The sequence below is a fragment of the Oncorhynchus mykiss genome, chromosome 26 (genome assembly GCF_057628025.1).
Source record: "Oncorhynchus mykiss isolate SJ-2025 chromosome 26, ASM5762802v1, whole genome shotgun sequence".
NCBI classification, from domain to species: Eukaryota; Metazoa; Chordata; class Actinopteri; order Salmoniformes; family Salmonidae; genus Oncorhynchus; species Oncorhynchus mykiss.
This window is the reverse complement of record NC_143047.1, coordinates 45,542,392-45,568,014: the sequence shown is the minus strand read 5'-3', so window position 1 is coordinate 45,568,014 and position 25,623 is coordinate 45,542,392. Positions and strand designations below refer to the sequence as shown.

General features: G+C 45.8%; 1 protein-coding gene across 2 annotated transcripts in view; it reads right to left on the bottom strand.

Moving 5' to 3' along the window:
* Nucleotides 1-14,158, bottom strand: part of LOC110526872 (tumor protein p53-inducible protein 11) — a 109,945-nt gene extending 95,787 nt beyond the window's left edge. For both annotated transcript variants that reach the window (XM_090223262.1, XM_090223263.1), the window contains exon 1: nt 14,052-14,158. The gene's annotated coding sequence lies outside the window, so the exon portion shown is untranslated. The remainder of the gene's footprint in view (nt 1-14,051) is intronic.
* Nucleotides 14,159-25,623: the final 11,465 nt, after the last annotated feature.

Here is a 25,623-nt window from a genome sequence, read left to right as displayed (position 1 = left end):
CCCTGTATAGTGGTACTACTTTAGACCAGGGCCCTATTCTCTATATAGTGGTACTACTATAGACCAGAGCCCTATTCCCTATATAGTACACTACTATGGACCAGGGCCCTATTCCCTATATAGTGGTACTACTATAGACCAGAACCCTATTCCCTATATAGTGGTACTACTATAGACCAGAGCCCTATTCCCTATATAGTGGTAATACTATAGACCAGAACCCTATTCCCTATATAGTGTACTACTATAGACCAGAGCCCTATTCCCTATATAGTGGTACTACTATAGACCAGAGCCCTATTCCCTATATAGTGTACTACTATAGACCAGAGCCCTATTCCCTATATAGTGTACTACTATAGACCAGAGCCCTATTCCCTATATAGTGGTACTACTATAGACCAGAGCCCTATTCCCTATATAGTGGTACTACTATAGACCAGAGCCCTATTCCCTATATAGTGTACTACTATAGACCAGAGCCCTATTCCCTATATAGTGGTACTACTATAGACCAGAGCCCTATTCCCTATATAGTGGTACTACTATAGACCAGAGCCCTATATAGTGGTACTACTATAGACCAGGGCCCTATTCCCTATATAATGCACTACTATAGACCAGAGCCCTATTCCCTATATAGTGGTACTACTATAGACCAGGGCCCTATTCCCTATATAATGCACTACTATAGACCAGAGCCCTATTCCCTATATAGTGGTACTACTATAGACCAGAGCCCTATTCCCTATATAGTGGTACTACTATAGACCAGAGCCCTATTCCCTATATAGTGGTACTACTATAGACCAGAGCCCTATTCCCTATATAGTACACTACTATAGACCAGAACCCTATTCCCTATATAGTGGTACTAGTATAGACCAGAGCCCTATTCCCTATATAGTGGTACTACTATAGACCAGAGCCCTAATCCCTATATAGTGGTACTACTATAGACCAGAACCCTATTCCCTATATAGTGGTACTACTATAGACCAGAGCCCTATTCCCTATATAGTGGTACTACTATAGACCAGAGCCCTATTCCCTATATAGTGCTACTACTATAGACCAGAACCCTATTCCCTATATAGTGGTACTACTATAGACCAGAACCCTATTCCCTATATAGTGGTACTACTATAGACCAGAACCCTATTCCCTATATAGTGGTACTACTATAGACCAGAACCCTATTCCCTATATAGTGGTACTACTATAGACCAGAGCCCTATTCCCTATATAGTGGTACTACTATAGACCAGAACCCTATTCCCTATATAGTGGTACTACTATAGACCAGAGCCCTATATAGTGGTACTACTATAGACCAGGGCCCTATTCCCTATATAGTGGTACTACTATAGACCAGAACCCTATTCCCTATATAGTGGTACTACTATAGACCAGAGCCCTATTCCCTATATAGTGGTACTACTATAGACCAGAACCCTATTCCCTATATAGTGGTACTACTATAGACCAGAGCCCTATTCCCTATACAGTGGTACTACTATAGACCAGAACCCTATTCCCTATATAGTGGTACTACTATAGACCAGAGCCCAATTCCCTGTATAGTGGTACTACTATAGACCAGAGCCCTATTCCCTATTCATAGCACACTAATATAGACCAGAGCCCTATTCCCTATATAGTGGTGCTACTATAGACCAGAGCCCTATTCCCTATTCATAGCACACTAATATAGACCAGAGCCCTATTCCCTATATAGTGGTACTACTATAGACCAGAGCCCTATTCCCTATATAGCACACTACTATAGACCAGAGCCCTATTCCCTATATAGTGGTACTACTATAGACCAGAGCCCTATTCCCTATATAGTGTACTACTATAGACCAGAGCCCTATTCCCTTCATAGCACACTAATATAGACCAGAGCCCTATTCCCTATATAGTGGTACTACTATAGACCAGAGCCCTATTCCCTATATAGTGGTACTACTATAGACCAGGGCCCTAATCCCTATATAGTGGTACAACTATAGACCAGGGTCCTATTCCCTATATAGGTGTACTACTATAGACCAGAGCCCTATTCCTTATATAGTGGTACTACTATAGACCAGAGCCCTATTCCCTATATAGTGGTACTACTATAGACCAGAGCCCTAATCCCTATATAGTGGTACTACTATAGACCAGAGCCCTATTCCCTATATAGTGGCACTACTATAGACCAGAGCCCTATTCCCTATATAGTGGTACTACTATAGACCAGTGCCCTATTCCCTATATAGTGGTACTAATTTAGACCAGTGCCCTATTCCCTATATAGTGGCACTACTATAGACCAGAGCCCTATTCCCTATATAGTACACTACTATAGACCAGAGCCCTATTCCCTATATAGTGGTAATACTATAGACCAGAGTCCTATTCCCTATATAGAACACTACTATAGACCAGAGCCCTATTCCCTATATAGAAGTACTACTATAGAGCCCTATTCCCTATATAGTGGTACTACTATAGACCAGAGCCCTATTCCGTATATAGTGGTACTACTATAGACAAGAGTCCTATTCCCTATATAGTGGTACTACTATAGACCAGAGCCCTATTCCCTCTATAGTGGTACTACTATAGACCAGAGCCCTATTCCCTATATAGTGGTACTACTATAGACCAGAGCCCTATTCCCTATATAGTGGTACTACTATAGACCAGAGCCCTATTCCCTATATAGTGGTACTACTATAGACCAGAGCCCTATTCCCTATATAGTGGTACTACTATAGACCAGAGCCCTATTCCCTATATAGTGGTACTACTATAGACCAGAGCCCTATTCCCTATATAGTGGCACTACTATAGACCAGAGCCCTATTCCCTATATAGTGGTACTACTATAGACCAGAGCCCTATTCCCTATATAGTGGTACTACTATTGACCAGAGCCCTATTCCCTATATAGTGGTACTACTATAGACCAGATCCCTATTCCCTATATAGTGGTACTACTATAGACCAGAGCCCTATTCCCTATATAGTGGTACTACTATAGACCAGAGCCCTATTCCCTATATAGTGGCACTACTATAGACCAGAGCCCTATTCCCTATATAGTGGTACTACTATAGACCAGAGCCCTATTCCCTATATAGTGGTACTACTATAGACCAGAGCCCTATTCCCTATATAGTGGTACTACTATAGACCAGAGCCCTATTCCCTATATAGTACACTACTATAGACCAGAGCCATATTCCCTATATAGTGGTACTACTATAGACCAGAGCCCTATTCCCTATATAGTGGTACTACTATAGACCAGAGCCCTATTCCCTATATAGCGGTACTACTATAGACCAGAGCCCTATTCCCTATATAGCGGTACTACTATAGACCAGAGCCCTATTCCCTATATAGTACACTACTATAGACCAGAGCCATACTCCCTATATAGTGGTACTACTATAGACCAGAGCCCTATTCCCTATATTGTACACTACTATAGACCAGAGACATATTCCCTTTATAGTGGTACTACTATAGACCAGAGCCCTATTCCCTATATAGTACACTACTATAGACCAGAGCCCTATTCCCTATATAGTGGTACTACTATAGACCAGAGCCCTATTCCCTATATAGTACACTACTATAGACCAGAGCCATATTCCCTATATAGTGGTACTACTATAGACCAGAGCCCTATTCCCTATATAGTGGCACTACTATAGACCAGGGCCCTATTCCCTATATAGTGGTACTACTATAGACCAGAGCCCTATTCCCTATATAGTGGTACTACTATAGACCAGAGCCCTATTCCCTATATAGTGGTACTACTATAGACCAGAGCCCTATTCCCTATATAGTGGTACTACTATAGACCAGTGCCCTATTCCCTATATAGTGGTACTACTATAGACCAGAGCCCTATTCCCTATATAGTGGTACTACTATAGACCAGAGCCCTGTTCCCTTCATAGTACACTACTATAGACCAGAGCCCTATTCCCTATATAGTGGTACTACTATAGACCAGAACCCTATTCCCTATATAGCGGTACTATAATAGACCAGAGCCCTATTCCCTATATAGTGGTACTACTATAGACCAGTGCCCTATTCCCTATATAGTGGTACTACTATAGACCAGAGCCCTATTCCCTATATAGTGGTACTACTATAGACCAGAGCCCTATTCCCTTCATAGTACACTACTATAGACCAGAGCCCTATTCCCTATATAGTGGTACTACTATAGACCAGAACCCTATTCCCTATATAGTGGTACTACTATAGACCAGAGCCCAATTCCCTGTATAGTGGTACTACTTTAGACCAGGGCCCTATTCTCTATATAGTGGTACTACTATAGACCAGAGCCCTATTCCCTATATAGTACACTACTATGGACCAGGGCCCTATTCCCTATATAGTGGTACTACTATAGACCAGAACCCTATTCCCTATATAGTGGTACTACTATAGACCAGAGCCCTATTCCCTATATAGTGGTACTACTATAGACCAGAACCCTATTCCCTATATAGTGTACTACTATAGACCAGAGCCCTATTCCCTATATAGTGGTACTACTATAGACCAGAGCCCTATTCCCTATATAGTGTACTACTATAGACCAGAGCCCTATTCCCTATATAGTGTACTACTATAGACCAGAGCCCTATTCCCTATATAGTGGTACTACTATAGACCAGAGCCCTATTCCCTATATAGTGGTACTACTATAGACCAGAGCCCTATTCCCTATATAGTGGTACTACTATAGACCAGAGCCCTATTCCCTATATAGTGTACTACTATAGACCAGAGCCCTATTCCCTATATAGTGGTACTACTATAGACCAGAGCCCTATATAGTGGTACTACTATAGACCAGGGCCCTATTCCCTATATAATGCACTACTATAGACCAGAGCCCTATTCCCTATATAGTGGTACTACTATAGACCAGGGCCCTATTCCCTATATAATGCACTACTATAGACCAGAGCCCTATTCCCTATATAGTGGTACTACTATAGACCAGAGCCCTATTCCCTATATAGTGGTACTACTATAGACCAGAGCCCTATTCCCTATATAGTGGTACTACTATAGACCAGAGCCCTATTCCCTATATAGTACACTACTATAGACCAGAACCCTATTCCCTATATAGTGGTACTAGTATAGACCAGAGCCCTATTCCCTATATAGTGGTACTACTATAGACCAGAGCCCTATTCCCTATATAGTGGTACTACTATAGACCTGTTACGGTGCGTGAATGAGGACCCAAAAGCGAATTAACTTAAACAGAGCTTCTTTAATTACCAAACATAAGTAGGCTCAGACGGACCGGCAGATTCCGACAGGACAAGACAAGGTTACAGCAAACCTGACGACAGTCTGTTTCAGGCATGAAACACAACAAACAAGAATCCGACAAGGACAGGAGCAGAAACAGAGAGAGATATAGGGACCTAATCAGAGGGAAAAAGGGAACAGGTGGGAAAAGGGGTGACGAGGTGGTTAGGAGGAGACAAGGCACAGCTGGGGGAAAGAGGGGGAGAAAAGGTAACCCAACAACGACCAGCAGAGGGAGACAGGGTGAAGGGAAAGGACAGAGACAAGACACAACATGACAGTACATGACAGTACCCCCCCACTCACCGAGCGCCTCCTGGCGCACTCGAGGAGGAAACCTGGCGGCAACGGAGGAAATCCTCGATCAGCGCACGGTCCAGCACGTCCCGAGAGGGAACCCAACTCCTCTCCTCAGGACCGTACCCCTCCCAATCTACGAGGTACTGGTGACCACGGCCCCGAGGACGCATGTCCAAAATTCTACGGACCCTGTAGATGGGTGCGCCCTCGACAAGGATGGGGGGGGGGGGGGGAAGACGAGCGGGGGCGCGAAGGACGGGCTTGATGCAGGAGACATGGAAGACCGGGTGGACGCGACGAAGGTATCGCGGAAGGAGAAGTCGAACTGCGACAGGATTAATGACCCGAGAAATACGGAACGGACCAATGAACCGCGGGGTCAACTTGCGAGAAGCCGTCTTAAGGGGAAGGTTCTGAGTGGAGAGCCAAACTCTCTGACCGCGACAATATCTAGGACTCTTAGTTCTACGCTTATTAGCAGCCCTCACAGTCTGCGTCCTATAACGGCAAAGTGCAGACCTGACCCTCTTCCAGGTGCGCTCGCAACGTTGGACAAAAGCCTGAGCGGAGGGGACGCTGGACTCGGCGAACTGAGATGAGAACAGCGGAGGCTGGTACCCGAGGCTACTCTGAAAAGGAGATAGCCCGGTCGCAGACGAAGGAAGCGAGTTGTGGGCGTATTCTGCCCAGGGGAGCTGTTCTGACCAAGACGCAGGGTTGCGAAAAGAAAGACTGCGTAAGATGCGACCAATAGTCTGATTGGCCCGTTCTGCTTGACCGTTAGACTGGGGGTGAAAGCCGGAAGAGAGACTGACGGAAGCCCCAATCAAACGGCAAAACTCCCTCCAAAATTGAGACGTGAATTGCGGACCTCTGTCCGAAACGACGTCTGACGGAAGGCCATGAATTCTGAAAACATTCTCGATGATGATTTGTGCCGTCTCTTTAGCAGAAGGAAGCTTAGCAAGGGGAATGAAATGAGCCGCCTTAGAGAACCTATCGACAACCGTAAGAATAACAGTCTTCCCCGCTGACGAAGGCAGTCCGGTGACAAAATCTAAGGCGATGTGAGACCACGGTCGAGAGGGAATAGGAAGCGGCCTGAGACGGCCGGCAGGAGGAGAGTTACCGGACTTAGTCTGCGCGCAGACCGAACAAGCAGCCACGAAACGACGCGTGTCATGCTCCCGGGTGGGCCACCAAAAACGCTGGCGAATGGAAGCAAGCGTACCCCGAACGCCAGGGTGGCCGGCTAACTTGGCAGAGTGAGCCCACTGAAGAACGGCCAGACGAGTAGGAACGGGAACGAAAAGAAGGTTCCTAGGACAAGCGCGCGGCGACGGAGTGTGAGTGAGCGCTTGCTTTACCTGCCTCTCAATTCCCCAGACAGTCAACCCGACAACACGCCCCTCAGGGAGAATCCCCTCGGGGTCAGTGGAGGCTACTGAAGAACTGAAGAGACGAGACAAAGCATCAGGCTTGGTGTTCTTAGAGCCCGGACGATAAGAAATCACGAACTCGAAACGAGCGAAAAACAGCGCCCAACGCGCCTGACGCGCATTAAGTCGTTTGGCAGAACGGATGTACTCAAGGTTCCTATGGTCAGTCCAAACGACAAAAGGAACGGTCGCCCCCTCCAACCACTGTCGCCATTCGCCTAGGGCTAACCGGATGGCGAGCAGTTCGCGGTTACCCACATCATAGTTACGTTCCGACGGCGACAGGCGATGAGAAAAATACGCGCATGGGTGGACCTTGTCGTCAGAGAGGGAGCGCTGAGAAAGAATGGCTCCCACGCCCACCTCTGACGCGTCAACCTCGACAACGAACTGTCTAGAGACGTCAGGTGTAACAAGGATAGGAGCGGATGTAAAACGATTCTTGAGGAGATCAAAAGCTCCCTGGGCGGAAACGGACCACTTAAAGCACGTCTTGACAGAAGTAAGGGCTGTGAGAGGAGCTGCCACCTGACCGAAATTACGGATGAAACGACGATAGAAGTTCGCGAAGCCGAGAAAGCGCTGCAGCTCGACGCGTGACTTAGGGACGGGCCAATCAATGACAGCTTGGACCTTAGCGGGATCCATCTTAATGCCTTCAGCGGAAATAACAGAACCGAGAAATGTGACGGAGGAGGCATGAAAAGTGCACTTCTCAGCCTTCACAAAAAGACAATTCTCTAAAAGGCGCTGGAGGACACGTCGAACGTGCTGAACATGAATCTGGAGTGACGGTGAAAAAAATCAGGATATCGTCAAGGTAAACGAAAACAAAGATGTTCAGCATGTCTCTCAGGACATCATTGACTAATGCCTGAAAGACAGCTGGAGCGTTAGCGAGGCCGAAAGGAAGAACCCGGTATTCAAAGTGCCCTAACGGAGTGTTAAACGCCGTCTTCCACTCGTCCCCCTCCCTGATGCGCACGAGATGGTAAGCGTTACGAAGGTCCAACTTAGTGAAAAACCTGGCTCCCTGCAGGATCTCGAAGGCTGAAGACATAAGAGGAAGCGGATAACGATTCTTCACTGTTATGTCATTCAGCCCTCGATAATCTATGCAGGGGCGCAGAGACCCGTCCTTCTTCTTGACAAAAAAAAACCCCGCTCCGGCGGGAGAGGAGGAGGGGACTATGGTACCGGCGTCAAGAGCTACAGACAAATAATCTTCGAGAGCCTTACGTTCGGGAGCCGACAGAGAGTATAGTCTACCCCGGGGGGGGGGTGGTTCCCGGAAGGAGATCAATACTACAATCATACGACCGGTGTGGAGGAAGAGAGGTGGCCCTGGACCGACTGAACACCGTGCGCAGATCGTGATATTCCTCCGGCACCCCTGTCAAATCACCAGGCTCCTCCTGTGAAGAAGAGACAGAGGAAACAGGAGGGATAGCAGACATTAAACATTTCACATGACAAGAGACGTTCCAGGAGAGGATAGAATTACTAGACCAATTAATGGAAGGATTATGACAAACTAGCCAGGGATGGCCCAAAACAACAGGTGTAAAAGGTGAACGAAAAATTAAAAAAGAAATGGTTTCACTATGATTACCAGAAACAGTGAGGGTTAAAGGTAGCGTCTCACGCTGAATCCTGGGGAGAGGACTACCATCCAGGGCGAACAAGGCCGTGGGCTCCTTTAACTGTCTGAGAGGAATGTCATGTTCCCGAGCCCAGGTCTCGTCCATAAAACAGCCCTCCGCCCCAGAGTCTATTAAGGCACTGCAGGAAGCTGACGAACCGGTCCAGCGTAGATGGACCGACAAGGTAGTGCAGGATCTTGAAGGAGAGACAGGAGTAGTAGCGCTCACCAGTAGCCCTCCGCTTACTGATGAGCTCTGGCCTTTTACTGGACATGAAGTGACAAAATGACCAGCGGAACCGCAATAGAGACAGAGGCGGTTGGTGATTCTCCGTTCCCTCTCCTTAGTCGAGATGCGGATACCTCCCAGCTGCATGGGCTCAGCACCCGAGCCGGCAGAGGAAGATGGTAGTGATGCGGAGAGGGGGGCAACGGAGAACGCGAGCTCCTTTCCACGAGCTCGGTGACGAAGATCAATCCGTCGCTCAATGCGAATAGCGAGTTCAATCAAGGAATCCACGCTGGAAGGAACCTCCCGGGAGAGAATCTCATCCTTTACCTCTGCGCGGAGACCCTCCAGAAAACGAGCGAGCAAAGCCGGCTCGTTCCAGCCACTGGAGGCAGCAAGAGTGCGAAACTCAATAGAGTAGTCTGTTATGGATCGATTACCTTGACATAGGGAAGACAGGGCCCTGGAAGCCTCCTCCCCAAAAACAGATCGATCAAAAACCCGTATCATCTCCTCCTTAAAGTCCTGATACTGGTTAGTACACTCAGCCCTTGCCTCCCAGATTGCCGTGCCCCACTCACGAGCCCGTCCAATAAGGAGAGATATGACGTAGGCGACACGAGCAGTGCTCCTGGAGAAAGTGTAGGGCTGGAGAGAAAACACAATATCACACTGGGTGAGGAACGAGCGGCATTCAGTGGGCTCCCCAGAGTAACACGGCGGGTTATTGATTCTGGGCTCCGGAGATTCGAAAGCCCTGGAAGTGGCCGGTGGATCGAGGCGGAGATGGTGAACCTGTTCTGTGAGGTTGGAGACTTGGGTGGCCAGGGTCTCAACGGCATGTCGAGCAGCAGACAATTCCTGATCGTGTCTGCCTAGCATCGCTCCCTGGATCCCGACGGCTGAGTGGAGAGGATCCGAAGTCGCTGGGTCCATTCTTGGTCGGATTCTTCTGTTACGGTGCGTGAATGAGGACCCAAAAGCGAATTAACTTAAACAGAGCTTCTTTAATTACCAAACATAAGTAGGCTCAGACGGACCGGCAGATTCCGACAGGACAAGACAAGGTTACAGCAAACCTGACGACAGTCTGGTTCAGGCATGAAACACAACAAACAAGAATCCGACAAGGACAGGAGCAGAAACAGAGAGAGATATAGGGACCTAATCAGAGGGAAAAAGGGAACAGGTGGGAAAAGGGGTGACGAGGTGGTTAGGAGGAGACAAGGCACAGCTGGGGGAAAGAGGGGGAGAAAAGGTAACCTAACAACGACCAGCAGAGGGAGACAGGGTGAAGGGAAAGGACAGAGACAAGACACAACATGACAGTACATGACAAGACCAGAGCCCTATTCCCTATATAGTGGTACTACTATAGACCAGAGCCCTATTCCCTATATAGTGCTACTACTATAGACCAGAACCCTATTCCCTATATAGTGGTACTACTATAGACCAGAACCCTATTCCCTATATAGTGGTACTACTATAGACCAGAACCCTATTCCCTATATAGTGGTACTACTATAGACCAGAACCCTATTCCCTATATAGTGGTACTACCATAGACCAGAGCCCTATTCCCTATATAGTGGTACTACTATAGACCAGAACCCTATTCCCTATATAGTGGTACTACTATAGACCAGAGCCCTATATAGTGGTACTACTATAGACCAGGGCCCTATTCCCTATATAGTGGTACTACTATAGACCAGAACCCTATTCCCTATATAGTGGTACTACTATAGACCAGAGCCCTATTCCCTATATAGTGGTACTACTATAGACCAGAACCCTATTCCCTATATAGTGGTACTACTATAGACCAGAGCCCTATTCCCTATACAGTGGTACTACTATAGACCAGAACCCTATTCCCTATATAGTGGTACTACTATAGACCAGAGCCCAATTCCCTGTATAGTGGTACTACTATAGACCAGAGCCCTATTCCCTATTCATAGCACACTAATATAGACCAGAGCCCTATTCCCTATATAGTGGTGCTACTATAGACCAGAGCCCTATTCCCTATTCATAGCACACTAATATAGACCAGAGCCCTATTCCCTATATAGTGGTACTACTATAGACCAGAGCCCTATTCCCTATATAGCACACTACTATAGACCAGAGCCCTATTCCCTATATAGTGGTACTACTATAGACCAGAGCCCTATTCCCTATATAGTGTACTACTATAGACCAGAGCCCTATTCCCTTCATAGCACACTAATATAGACCAGAGCCCTATTCCCTATATAGTGGTACTACTATAGACCAGAGCCCTATTCCCTATATAGTGGTACTACTATAGACCAGGGCCCTAATCCCTATATAGTGGTACAACTATAGACCAGGGTCCTATTCCCTATATAGGTGTACTACTATAGACCAGAGCCCTATTCCCTATATAGTGGTACTACTATAGACCAGAGCCCTATTCCCTATATAGTGGTACTACTATAGACCAGAGCCCTAATCCCTATATAGTGGTACTACTATAGACCAGAGCCCTATTCCCTATATAGTGGTACTACTATAGACCAGAGCCCTATTCCCTATATAGTGGTACTACTATAGACCAGAGCCCTATTCCCTGTATAGTGGTACTACTATAGACCAGAGCCCTGAACAGAGGGTGAACAGCAGAGAGAGAGAGATAAAGCCCTGAACAGAGAGAGATAGAGATAAAGCCCTGAACAGAGAGGGTGAACAACAGAGAGAGAGAGCTATAAAGCCCTGAACAGAGGGTGAACAGCAGAGAGAGATAAAGCCCTGAACAGAGAGAGAGAGAGAGAGAGAGATAAAGCCCTGAACAGAGAGAGCGAGAGCTATAAAGCCCTGAACAGAGAGGGTGAACAGCAGAGAGAGAGCTATAAAGCCCTGAACAGAGAGGGTGAACAGCAGAGAGAGAGATAAAGCCCTGAACAGAGAGGGTGAACAGTAGAGAGAGAGATAAAGCCCTGAACAGAGAGGGTGAACATCAGAGAGAGAGAGAGCTATAAAGCCCTGAACAAAGAGGGTGAACATCAGAGAGAGAGAGATCTATAAAGCCCTGAACAGAGAGGGTGAACAACAGAGAGAGAGAGAGCTATAAAGCCCTGAACAGAGAGGGTGAACAACAGTGAGAGAGAGCTATAAAGCCCTGAACAGAGAGGGTGAACAACAGAGAGAGAGAGAGCTATAAAGCCCTGAACAGAGAGGGTGAACAACAGAGAGAGAGAGAGATAAAGCCCTGAACAGAGAGGGTGAACAACTGAGAGAGAGAGATAAAAGCCCTGAACAGAGAGGGTGAACAACAGAGAGAGAGCTATAAAGCCCTGAATAGAGAGGGCGAACAGCAGAGAGAGAGAGAGAAGGATAAAGCCCTGAACAGAGAGAGGGAGAGATAAAGCCCTGAACAGTGGGGGGATAATGTAGTATGACTTCACTCCCAGTCACAGTCAGTCTCACAAAGGGACATTGATTTGAGATGTAACCAATGAAAGGACTCCAACAGTAGCCTACACTGTGACAATCTCAGAAGGTGCAACTGTTTGGATGTGTCCCAAATGGAACAATATTCCCTATATAGTACACAACTATAGACCAGAGCCCTATTCCCTATATAGTGTTACTACTATAGACCAGAGCCCTATTCCCTATATAGTGGTACTACTTTAGACCAGAGCCCTCACTACCTGACTAAAAGGAGAGGTAAAACTCACTACCCGACTAAAAGGAGAGGTAAAACTCCCTACCCGACTAAAAGGAGAGGTAAAACTCACTACCCGACTAAAAGGAGAGGTAAAACTCCCTACCCGACTAAAAGGAGAGGTAAAACTCCCTACCCGACTAAAAGGAGAGGTAAAACTCCCTACCCGACTAAAAGGAGAGGTAAAACTCCCTACCCGACTAAAAGGAGAGGTAAAACTCCCTACCCGACTTAAAGGAGAGGTAAAACTCCCTACCCGACTAAAAGGAGAGTTAAAACTCCCTACCCGACTAAAAGGAGAGGTAAAACTCCCTACCCGACTTAAAGGAGAGGTAAAACTCCCTACCCGACTTAAAGGAGAGGTAAAACTCCCTACCCGACTAAAAGGAGAGTTAAAACTCCCTACCCGACTAAAAGGAGAGGTAAAACTCCCTACCCGACTAAAAGGAGAGGTAAAACTCCCTACCCGACTAAAAGGAGAGGTAAAACTCCCTACCCGACTTAAAGGAGGTAAAACTCCCTACCCGACTAAAAGGAGAGTTAAAACTCCCTACCCGACTAAAAGGAGAGGTAAAACTCCCTACCCGACTAAAAGGAGAGGTAAAACTCACTACCTGATTAAAAGGAGAGGCCAAACTCACTACCTCACTAAAAGGAGGTAAAACTCCCTACCTGACTAAAAGGAATCCACGGATTACGGTACATACTTCTGCGCGCGAAATCCTCTTGTCATACCTGAACAGCAGACATTTTTAACATATATGTAATGGTTCATTGGATCAGTCTAAAACGTTGCACATACACTGCCGCCACCCAGTGGCCAAAGTCTAAATTGCGCCTGGGCTGGAATAATACATTATGGCCTTTCTCCTGCATTTCAAAGATGATGGTACAAAACAAATGTCTTTGGCCAATTTCTTTGTATTTTATTTTACCAGATCTATTATGTTATATTCTACTAAATTAATTTAACCTTTCCACAAACTTATCCGCCTCCTGGCTGTTGTAAAACACGTGGGAATGAGAACAATTCAGGCTGCGTAGTCTGGTGTAGTAAAGAGTAGACGCTTCTCCATAGTAAGAATTATCCATACAAATCAATGAAAACATCTTTGTTGATAGGTTCTCTCTGTAATATTTAGGAGGATTTGATATATATTTACGAGTTGTTCAATGCGTAAATGCAATCATTTAGCCCAGTCTGTGTGAAAGTTAAGTCATGTGTGTAAAAACACAACATTGTTTACATAAATCGTCTGTTCACTGCACTTCGTGTCTATAAATGAAACCTTGTAACGTTTCATAAAATAACATACCCACAATAACACCACGAACACCTATTCTATTTTTTAAAAAGTAGTAAACGTAGTTGTTTTTCGAGCGCCTTACCTTGTAGACAAGGAACTTCCCTTCCAATAGTTTACAGATCCAAGGCAGTATGTCTCTCGCAGAGCGCCACGCTGACTCCCGTCCAAACAGAACCCAACACATTTACCGTAAAGGTATGACAACCGGATTGCGCGGCGCAAAGAAATGTACCGTAATCCGTGGACTACACAACGCCTTCAAATAATTATTGATTGACAGGTTGAATTAATGCCATATTTCATGAATCCATATCGTCCATTTTAGTTTTTAATCTGAATATATAGTTATAATACAGAAGTAATAGGACAGGTATATGCAATATATAGAGCTTACTTTACATAAAAATATATTGACAACCTTGCTATGATTAACATATCCAGTATTATAGCTCGTTTTTTCAGTTCGCTGCAGCTAGCGACAGGAAAGAGCTGCAACAAAACACTCAAACTGGACAGTTTTATCCTCATCTCTTCATTCAAAGACTCAATCATGGACACTTACTGACAGTTGTGGCTGCTTTGTGTGATGTATTGTTGTCTGCCTTTGTGCTGTGGTCTGTGCCCAATAATGCTACCATGCTGTGTTGTCATGTGTTGCTGCCTTGCTATGTTGTTGTCTTGGGTCTCTGTTGTGTCTCTCTTGTCCTGATGTGTGGTTTTTATCCCAGCCCCGGTCCCGCAGGAGGCCTTTTACCTTTTGGTGGGCCGTCATTGTAAATAATAATTTGTTCTCAACTGACTTGCCAAGTTAAATAATGATTAAATAAATCAAATAGTTTGTGGGGGAAATTGATGTTGAGAAAGGCTAATGAAGGGAAGGTAGAAATATATATAAAATAGATCCCACAGATACAATATTGATATAGACAATAGGTAAAATACACAATATATATAATAGATACAATATAGATAATAGGTCAAATATACTATATAGATATAGACAATGTAAACAATATAGACAATAGATATAATATACGATATACAATACCAGTAAAAAGTTTTAGAACACCTACTCAAGGGTTTTTCTTTATTTTCTACATTATAAGATAATAGTGAAGACATCAAAACTATGAAATAACACATATGGAATCATGTAGTAACCAAAAAATATTTGAGATTCTTCAAAGTAGCCACCCTTTGCCTTGATGACAACTTTGCACACTCTCAGCATTCTCTCAACCAGCTTCACCTGGAATGCTTTTCCAACAGTCTGGAAGGAGTTCCCACATATGCTGAGAACTTGTTGGCTGCTTTTCCAACTCATCCCAAACCATCTCAATTGGGTTGAGGTCGGGGGATTGAGGAGGCCAGGCCATCTGATGCAGCACTCCATCACTCTCCTTCTTGGTCAAATAGCCCTTACACAGCCTGGAGGTGTGTATGGGCAAATGATAGTCCCACTAAAACAAATGATAGTCCCACCAAGCCCAAACCAGAAGGGATGGCATAATCGCTGCAGAATGCTGTGGTAGCCATGCCGGTTAAGTGTGCCTTGAATTCTGTAGACTGTCTCATCGTCGCTGGTGATCAGGCCTACCACCGTCATGTCGTCAGCAAACTTGATGATGTTGTTGGAGTCGTCGTGGGTACACAGGGAGTACAGGAGGGGACTAAGCACATACCCCTGTCAGCGATGCCTACCCTCCCCACCCGGGGCCAGCCTAGCAGGAAGTCTAGCATCCAGTTGCAGAGGGAGGTGTCCAGCCCCAGGGTCTCAAGCTTGGAGGGGACTAAGCACATACCCCCTGTCAGCGATGCCTACCCTCCCCACCCGGGGCCAGCCTAGCAGGAAGTCTAGCATCCAGTTGCAGAGGGAGGTGTCCAGCCCCAGGGTCTCAAGCTTGGAGGGGACTAAGCACATACCCCCTGTCAGCGATGCCTACCCTCCCCACCCGGGGCCAGCCTAGCAGGAAGTCTAGCATCCAGTTGCAGAGGGAGGGAGGTGTCCAGCCCCAGGGTCTCAAGCTTGGAGGGGACTAAGCACATACCCCCTGTCAGCGATGCCTACCCTCCCCACCCGGGGCCAGCCTAGCAGGAAGTCTAGCATCCAGTTGCAGAGGGAGGTGTCCAGCCCCAGGGTCTCAAGCTTGGAGGGGACTAAGCACATACCCCCTGTCAGCGATGCCTACCCTCCCCACCCGGGGCCAGCCTAGCAGGAAGTCTAGCATCCAGTTGCAGAGGGAGGGAGGTGTCCAGCCCCAGGGTCTCAAGCTTGGAGGGGACTATGGTGTTGAACGCTCTGTAGTTAATGAACAGCATTCTCACATAGGTATTTTCCTCTCATCTGGGTGGGTGAGGGCAGTGTGGAGTTGCAACTGAGATTGTGTAGTCAATGGATCTGATGGGGAAGGTATGCAAATCGGAGTGGGTCTGGGATGATGGAGTTGATGTGTGCCATAGCCAGCCTTTCAAAGCACTTCCTGATTACAGATTGTGAGTGCTACAGGGCTGTAGTCGTTGTGGCAGGAAGCCCTTAAAGAGCTCTTGGGAACAGGAACGAGGGTGGTCAGCTTGAGGACGTGGGGATTAACAGACTGGGACAAGGACAGGTTGAAAAAAAAATGACCATGAATATGCCTGCCAGCTGTTTTCTTCGCGTGCTCTGAAAATGCGCCATGGGATACCGTCCGGCCTCGCGGCCTTGTGAGTGTTGACCTGATTAAAGCCTTACGACACGTGGGCCTCGGAGAGTGAGATCACCTAGTCCCCTTGCTCGGCCGGGGAGGGGGGGGGGGGGGCCTCATGCACGGTTCTGTGTTTTTTGTCAAAGTGTGCATAAAATTAGTCTGGCCTTTTGGTAGATGACGGCTGGGTCTTCCTTTGAATTCCGTAATGGACTCTAGCCCCTGCTACATGGGTCGGGCATCAGAGCCTGTTATAATAGGATTCCATCCTTGTTCCTATACGGTCCTTTTGCTTGTTTGATGGCTCTGCGGAGGACGTAGAGGGACTTTTTGTACCTGTTCGTATCTTCAGCCGTAGCCTCTGGGTTAGCTGCGATAGCCCTGTGTGCAGTAGCAGTCCTGTAGCGTAGCCTCTGGGTTACCTATTCCCTATATAGTGGTACTACTATAGACCAGAGCCCTATTCCCTATATAGTGGTACTACTATAGACCAGAGCCCTATTCCCTATATAGTGGTACTACTATAGACCAGAGCCCTATTCCCTATATAGTGCACTACTATAGACCAGAGCCCTATTCCCTATATAGTGGTACTACTATAGACCAGAGCCCTATTCCCTATATAGTGCACTACTATAGACCAGAGCCCTATTCCCTATATAGTGGTACTACTATAGACCAGAGCCCTATTCCCTATATATTACACTACTATAGACCAGAGCCCTATGCCCTATATAGTGTACTACTATAGACTAGAACCCTATTCCCTACATAGTGCACTACTTTTGACCAGAAGCAGTGCACTACATAGTGAGCCATTTGGGAAGCACCCTCATTGGGTCACCTGCAGAGGAAATATGAGTTGCTGTTTTAAACCCATAGATGTTAAAAAATGTAGCTGATAGGAACCCGGTGTGGTCGTCTGCTGCAATAGCCAATCCCTGACGAGGATCGACGAGTTGTGCTTTCCCCGAGACGTCATTCTGCACATCACTGTGTGTACTACTGTGTGTACTACTGTGTGTACTACGCCATTGTTTGTATATGTTTGTGGCTCATCTGTCATCTTGCACCATTCCTGCCATTCTCCTTCCACCTCTCTCATCAACGAGCTGTTTTCACCCACAGGACTGCCGCTGACTGGATGGGTTGTTTGGTTTGTTGTTCACCATTCTGGCTAAACCCTCGAAACTGTGGTGTGTGAAAAGCCCAGGAAGGCGGATGTTTCTGAGACACTGGATCAGTCCTTAGAGGGAGGTGTTCAGTCCCAGGGTCCTTAGAGGGAGGTGTTCGGCCCCAGGGTCCTTAGAGGGAGGTGTTCGGTCCCAGGGTCCTTAGAGGGAGGTGTTCGGTCCCAGGGTCCTTAGAGGGAGGTGTTCAGTCCCAAGGTCCTTAGAGGGAGGTGTTCGGTCCCAGGGAACTTAGAGGGAGGTGTTCGGTCCCAGGGTCCTTAGAGGGAGGTGTTCAGTCCCAGGGTCCTTAGAGGGAGGTGTTCAGTCCCAGGAAAGGCCAGTGTAGAGTTAGGAGCTGTGGCAGTCAGGAGGTGTTATAAACACCATCACAATAAATGCATTATTTATTTTAGTCAGGTCAAAAAGAAACATGATGATGTGAATAAAATGTATTTGAGAAGAACAGAATATGATGTATTTGAGAAGAACAGAACGTGATGTATTTGAGAAGAACAGAATGTGATGTATTTGAGAAGAACAGAATGTGATGTATTTGAGAAGAACAGAACGTGATGTATTTGAGAAGAACAGAATGTGATGTATTTGAGAAGAACAGAATGTGATGTATTTGAGAAGAACAGAATGTGATGTATTTGAGAAGAACAGAACGTGATGTATTTGAGAAGAACAGAACATGATGTATTTGAGAAGAACAGAACGTGATGTATTTGAGAAGAACAGAACGTGATGTATTTGAGAAGAACAGAATATGATGTATTTGAGAAGAACAGAATGTGATGTATTTGAGAAGAACAGAATGTGATGTATTTGAGAAGAACAGAATGTGATGTATTTGAGAAGAACAGAATGTGATGTATTTGAGAAGAACAGAATGTGATGTATTTGAGAAGAACAGAATGTGATGTATTTGAGAAGAACAGAATGTGATGTATTTGAGAAGAACAGAATATGATGTATTTGAGAAGAACAGAATGTGATGTATTTGAGAAGAACAGAATGTGATGTATTTGAGAAGAACAGAATGTGATGTATTTGAGAAGAACAGAATGTGATGTATTTGAGAAGAACAGAATGTGATGTATTTGAGAAGAACAGAATGTGATGTATTTGAGAAGAACAGAATGTGATGTATTTGAGAAGAACAGAATGTGATGTATTTGAGAAGAACAGAATGTGATGTATTTGAGAAGAACAGAATGTGATGTATTTGAGAAGAACAGAATGTGATGTATTTGAGAAGAACAGAATATGATGTATTTGAGAAGAACAGAATGTGATGTATTTGAGAAGAACAGAATGTGATGTATTTGAGAAGAACAGAATGTGATGTATTTGAGAAGAACAGAATGTGATGTATTTGAGAAGAACAGAATACGATGTTCCATGCCATATATGGGCTGTAGGCTGACAAGATGTGATTATAAGTCCCGGGACAATATTTTACTGTACTTCCACCGGCACAGGAGTAGGTCTCTGACCAGGTAGAAGTTCGCTGACCAGGGAGTAGGTCTCTGACCAGGGAGTAGGTCTCTGACCAGGGAGTAGGTCTCTGACCAGGGAGTAGTTCTCTGACCAGGGAGTAGGTCTCTGACCAGGGAGTAGGTCTCTGACCAGGGAGTAGGTCTCTGACCAGGGAGTAGGTCTCTGACCAGGGAGTAGGTCTCTGACCAGGGAGTAGTTCTCTGACCAGGGAGTAGTTCTCTGACCAGGGAGTAGGTCTCTGACCAGGTAGGAGGTCTCTGACCAGGGAGTAGGTCTCTGACCAGGGAGTAGTTCTCTGACCAGGGAGTAGGTTCTGATATCCTGGTCTGGACCGATGGTTCTGATATCCTGGTCTGGATGGATGGTTCTGATATTCTGGTCTGGACAGATGGTTCTGATATCCTGGTCTGGATGGATGGTTCTGATATCCTGGTCTGGATGGATGGTTCTGATATTCTGGTCTGGACAGATGGTTCTGATATCCTGGTCTGGACAGATGGTTCTGATATCCTGGTCTGGATGGATGGTTCTGATATCCTGGTCTGGACAGATGGTTCTGATCTGAACAGCCAGTAGAATGCTGAGCTTTATGACCAAAGCCATTCTACTCAGAGATGTCTGGCTGACGGTAACATACACATCTCTCTCTCTCTCTGCTTCTGTTTTAAGATATAACACATACAAGCCAGTGGATCTTATATGAATGCTTCCTGTGACCTTTCCACTTTGAAAATGCAGTTTACTTTTCATCCGTTTTCCTCTGAGATGGCGACAAATAGATGCTTTTTTTTTTTTTTTTTTACTTTGTGGTCTGATGATTCTGTATCTACTGCTGGGCAAAGGCCATTTATTTGATTCAGTGTTCCTCTGTGTTAATCTGTTTTATTACATCTTACAAAGAAACATCTGCCGACAGTTTCCCCCCAACCATTATGTTTACAGGTTACTCTACTGGGAGGCGAGAGATGGAGGGAGGGTTAAGAGATGGAGGGAAGGCTGAGAGATAGGGATGGCGGGTTAAGAGATGGAGGGAGGGCTGAGAGACAGGGAGGGAGGGTTAAGAGATGGAGGGAGGGCTGAGAGACAGGGAGGAAGGGTTAAGAGACTGGGAGGAAGGGCTGAGAGACAGGGAGGAAGGGCTGAGAGACAGGGAGGAAGGGCTGAGAGACAGGGAGGGTGGGTTAAGAGATGGAGGGAGGGTGGGTTAAGAGATGGAGGGAGGGAGGGTTAAGAGATGGAGGGAGGGAGGGTTAAGAGATGGAGGGAGGGAGGGTTAAGAGATGGAGGGAGGGAGGGTTAAGAGATGGAGGGAGGGAGGGTTAAGAGATGGAGGGAGGGAGGGTTAAGAGATGGAGGGAGGGAGGGTTAAGAGATGGAGGGAGGGTGGGTTAAGAGATGGAGGGAGGGTGGGTTAAGAGATGGAGGGAGGGTGGGTTAAGAGATGGAGGGAGGGTGGGTTAAGAGATGGAGGGAGGGAGGGTTAAGAGACTGGGAGGAAGGGCTGAGAGACAGGGAGGGAGGGTTAAGAGACAGGGAGGGAGGGCTAAGAGACAGGGAGGGAGGGCTAAGAGACAGGGAGGGAGGGCTGAGAGACTGGGAGGGAGGGAGGGCCAAGTACATGTGTTTGTCTGTCTCTAGGAGAGAGGGCTAAGTGCCTTTCAAGGCCTTGCAACTGTAGTTTTACTCTAAACCATGTTAAAAAACTACCAATAATTACTTTTTTCCTTGGAAAAATCCCCCATTTTGGAATGTCCCATGTCATTTTCCTGACTTCTAGGAAGATTTTAACCCAGTTAATCCCAAACTTCCCACCATCATCTCCATCTCCCCGTGCAGCCCGAACAGAGGGTCTGGAGGCCTAACAGAGGATCTGGAGGCCTAACAGAGGGTATAGATGCCTAACAGGGGGGTGGAGGCCTAACAGAGGGTCTAGAGGCCTAACAGAGGGGATGGAGGCCTAACAGAGGGGATGGAGGCCTAACAGAGGGTATGGAGACCTAACAGAGGGCCTAGAGGCCTAACAGAGGGTCTAGAGGCCTAACAGAGGGGATGGAGGCCTAACAGAGGGGATGGAGACCTAACAGAGGGTCTGGAGGCCTAACAGAGGGTCTGGAGGCCTAACAGAGGGTCTGGAGGCCTAACAGAGGGTCTGGAGGCCTAACAGAGGGTCTGGAGGCCTAACAGAGGGTCTGGAGGCCTAACAGAGGGTCTGGAGACCTAACAGAGGGGATGGAGACCTAACAGAGGGGATGGAGACCTAACAGAGGGGATGGAGACCTAACAGAGGGGATGGAGGCCTAACAGAGGGTATATAGGCCTAACAGAGGGTCTGGAGGCCTAACAGAGGGTCTGGAGGCTTAACAGAGGGTCTAGAGGCCTAACAGAGGGGATGGAGGCCTAACAGAGGGGATGGAGGCCTAACAGAGGGGATGGAGGCCTAACAGAGGGTCTGGAGGCCTAACAGAGGGTCTGGAGGCCTAACAGAGGGTCTAGGGGCCTAACAGAGGGTCTAGAGGCCTAACAGAGGGTCTAGAGGCCTAACAGAGGGTATAGAGGTCTAACAGAGGGGATGGAGGCCTAACAGAGGGGATGGAGGCCTAACTGTGATCCCCAGATTTATAAAGAGGGTGTGAACTGCCAGGAGATGCTCCAGTCTGAGGAGGGTGGGTAACAATGTTCACACAATTAAGAACAGCAAATCTCAATGGTCACAACACACACACACAATCAATTAAGGTCAATCAGTCGGTCAACTAAGGTCAATCAGTAGGTCAACTAATGTCAATCAGTAAGTCAACTAAGGTCAATCAGTAGGTCAACTAAGGTCAATCAGTAGGTCAACTAAGGTCAATCAGTAGGTCAACTAAGGTCAACTAAGGTCAATCAGTAGGTCAACTAAGGTCAATCAGTAGGTCAACTAAGGTCAATCAGTAGGTCAACTAAGGTCAATCAGTAGGTCAACTAAGGTCAATCAGTAGGTCAACTAAATTCCATCATAAGTGAAAACATGCATCAGATTATTGAAAAGTCTTGAAGTTGAAATCCCCCCCCCCCCCCCTTCTGTTACACAGGTTCATTATAGGAGGATGTAACCTGCGTGGTAAATACAGAGACAGCTCCCTCCGCTGGGTAGGGTTGTCCTTTCCTCCTGAATCCTCACCATTCTGGAATTAAACCTCCCTCTTTCTTTGTACTGACAAGTCCATCGTATTTCAGCTGTCTGTCACAGCCTGATCGTTATAAAATACAGGATCAACACGGCAGACTGATTGACAGGTCCAGTTGTTTGGCAGTTTCAGATTAAGATGTTCTCTGTTCCAGGAACATTTTAGTCATTTGGTATAATGTTCTTATCCAGAGTGACTCACAGTCAGTGTATTGAACTAAGCTATGCTAGGCTAGGCTACCACATATCACAGTCAGTGTATTGAACTAAGCTAGGCTACCACATATCACAGTCAGTGTATTGAACTAGGCTAGGCTACCACATATCACAGTCAGTGTATTAAACTAAGCTAGGCTACCACATATCACAGTCAGTGTATTAAACTAAGCTAGGCTACCACATATCACAGTCAGTGTATTAAACTAAGCTAGGCTATCACATATCACAGTCAGTGTATTAAACTAAGCTAGGCTACCACATATCACAGTCAGTGTATTAAACTAAGCTAGGCTACCACATATCACAGTCAGTGTATTAAACTAAGCTAGGCTATCACATATCACAGTCAGTGTATTAAACTAAGCTAGGCTACCACATATCACAGTCAGTGTATTAAACTAAGCTAGGCTACCACATATCACAGTCAGTGTATTGAACTAAGCTAGGCTACCACATATCACAGTCGTGTATTGAACTAAGCTAGGCTACCACATATCACAGTCAGTGTACTAAGCTAGGCTAGGCTACCACATATCAGTCAGTGTATTGAACTAAGCTAGGCTACCACATATCACAGTCAGTGTATTGAACTAAGCTAGGCTACCACATATCACAACCAGTGTATTGAACTAAGCTAGGCTACCACATATCACAGTCAGTGTATTGAACTATGCTAGGCTAGGCTATCACATATCACAGTCAGTGTATTAAACTAAGCTAGGCTAGGCTACCACATATCACAGTCAGTGTATTAAACTAGGCTAGGCTACCACATATCACAGTCAGTGTATTAAACTAGGCTAGGCTACCACATATCACAGTCAGTGTATTGAACTATGCTAGGCTAGGCTATCACATATCACAGTCAGTGTATTAAACTAAGCTAGGCTAGGCTACCACATATCACAGTCAGTGTATTAAACTAGGCTAGGCTACCACATATCACAGTCAGTGTGTTGAACTAAGCTAGGCTACCACATATCACAGTCAGTGTATTAAACTAAGCTAGGCTACCACATATCACAGTCAGTGTATTTAACTAAGCTAGGCTAGGCTACCACATATCACAGTCAGTGTATTAAACTAGGCTAGGCTACCACATATCACAGTCAGTGTATGAAACTAAGCTAGGCTACCACATATCACAGTCAGTGTATGAAACTAAGCTAGGCTACCACATATCACAGTCAGTGTATTAAACTAAGCTAGGCTACCACATATCACAGTCAGTGTATTGAACTAAGCTAGGCTACCACATATTACAGTCAGTGTATTGAACTAAGCTAGGCTACCACATATCACAGTCAGTGTATTAAACTAGGCTAGGCTACCACATATCACAGTCAGTGTATTGAACTAAGCTAGGCTACCACATATCACAGTCAGTGTATTGAACTAAGCTAGGCTACCACATATCACAGTCAGTGTATTGAACTAGGCTAGGTTACCACATATCACAGTCAGTGTATTAAACTAAGCTAGGCTAGGCTACCACATATCACAGTCAGTGTATTAAACTAGGCTAGGCTACCACATATCACAGTCAGTGTATTAAACTAGGCTAGGCTACCACATATCACAGTCAGTGTATTGAACTAAGCTAGGCTACCACATATAACAGTCAGTGTATTAAACTAGGCTAGGCTACCACATATCACAGTCAGTGTATTGAACTAAGCTAGGCTACCACATATCACAGTCAGTGTATTGAACTAAGCTAGGCTAGGCTACCACATATCAAAGACAGTGTATTGAACTAAGCTAGGCTACCACATATCACAGTCAGTGTATTGAACTAAGCTAGGCTAGGCTACCACATATCACAGTCAGTGTACTAAGCTAGGCTAGGCTACCACATATCACAGTCAGTGTATTGAACTAAGCTAGGCTACCACATATCACAGTCAGTGTATTGAACTAAGCTAGGCTACCACATATCACAGTCAGTGTACTAAGCTAGGCTACCACATATCACAGTCAGTGTACTAAGCTAGGCTACCACATATCACAGTCAGTGTACTAAGCTAGGCTACCACATATCACAGTCAGTGTATTAAACTAGGCTAGGCTACCACATATCAAAGTCAGTGTATTAAACTAAGCTAGGCTAGGCTACCACATATCACAGTCAGTGTATTGAACTAAGCTAGGCTACCACATATCAAAGTCAGTGTATTAAACTAAGCTAGGCTACCACATATCACAGTCAGTGTATTAAACTAAGCTAGGCTACCACATATCACAGTCAGTGTATTAAACTAAGCTAGGCTACCACATATTACAGTCAGTGTATTAAACTAACCTAGGCTAGGCTACCACATATCACAGTCAGTGTATTGAACTAAGCTAGGCTACCACATATTACAGTCAGTGTATTAAACTAACCTAGGCTACCACATATCACAGTCAGTGTATTGAACTAGGCTAGGCTACCACATATCACAGTCAGTGTATTGAACTAAGCTAGGCTACCACATATCACAGTCAGTGTATTAAACTAAGCTAGACTAGGCTACCACATATCACAGTCAGTGTATTAAACTAGGCTAGGCTACCACATATCACAGTCAGTGTATTGAACTAAGCTAGGCTACCACATATCACAGTCAGTGTATTGAACTAAGCTAGGCTACCACATATCACAGTCAGTGTATTGAACTAGGCTAGGCTACCACATATTACAGTCAGTGTATTAAACTAGGCTAGGCTACCACATATCACAGTCAGTGTATTGAACTAAGCTAGGCTACCACATATCACAGTCAGTGTATTGAACTAAGCTAGGCTACCACATATCACAGTCAGTGTATTGAACTAGGCTAGGTTACCACATATCACAGTCAGTGTATTAAACTAAGCTAGGCTAGGCTACCACATATCACAGTCAGTGTATTAAACTAGGCTAGGCTA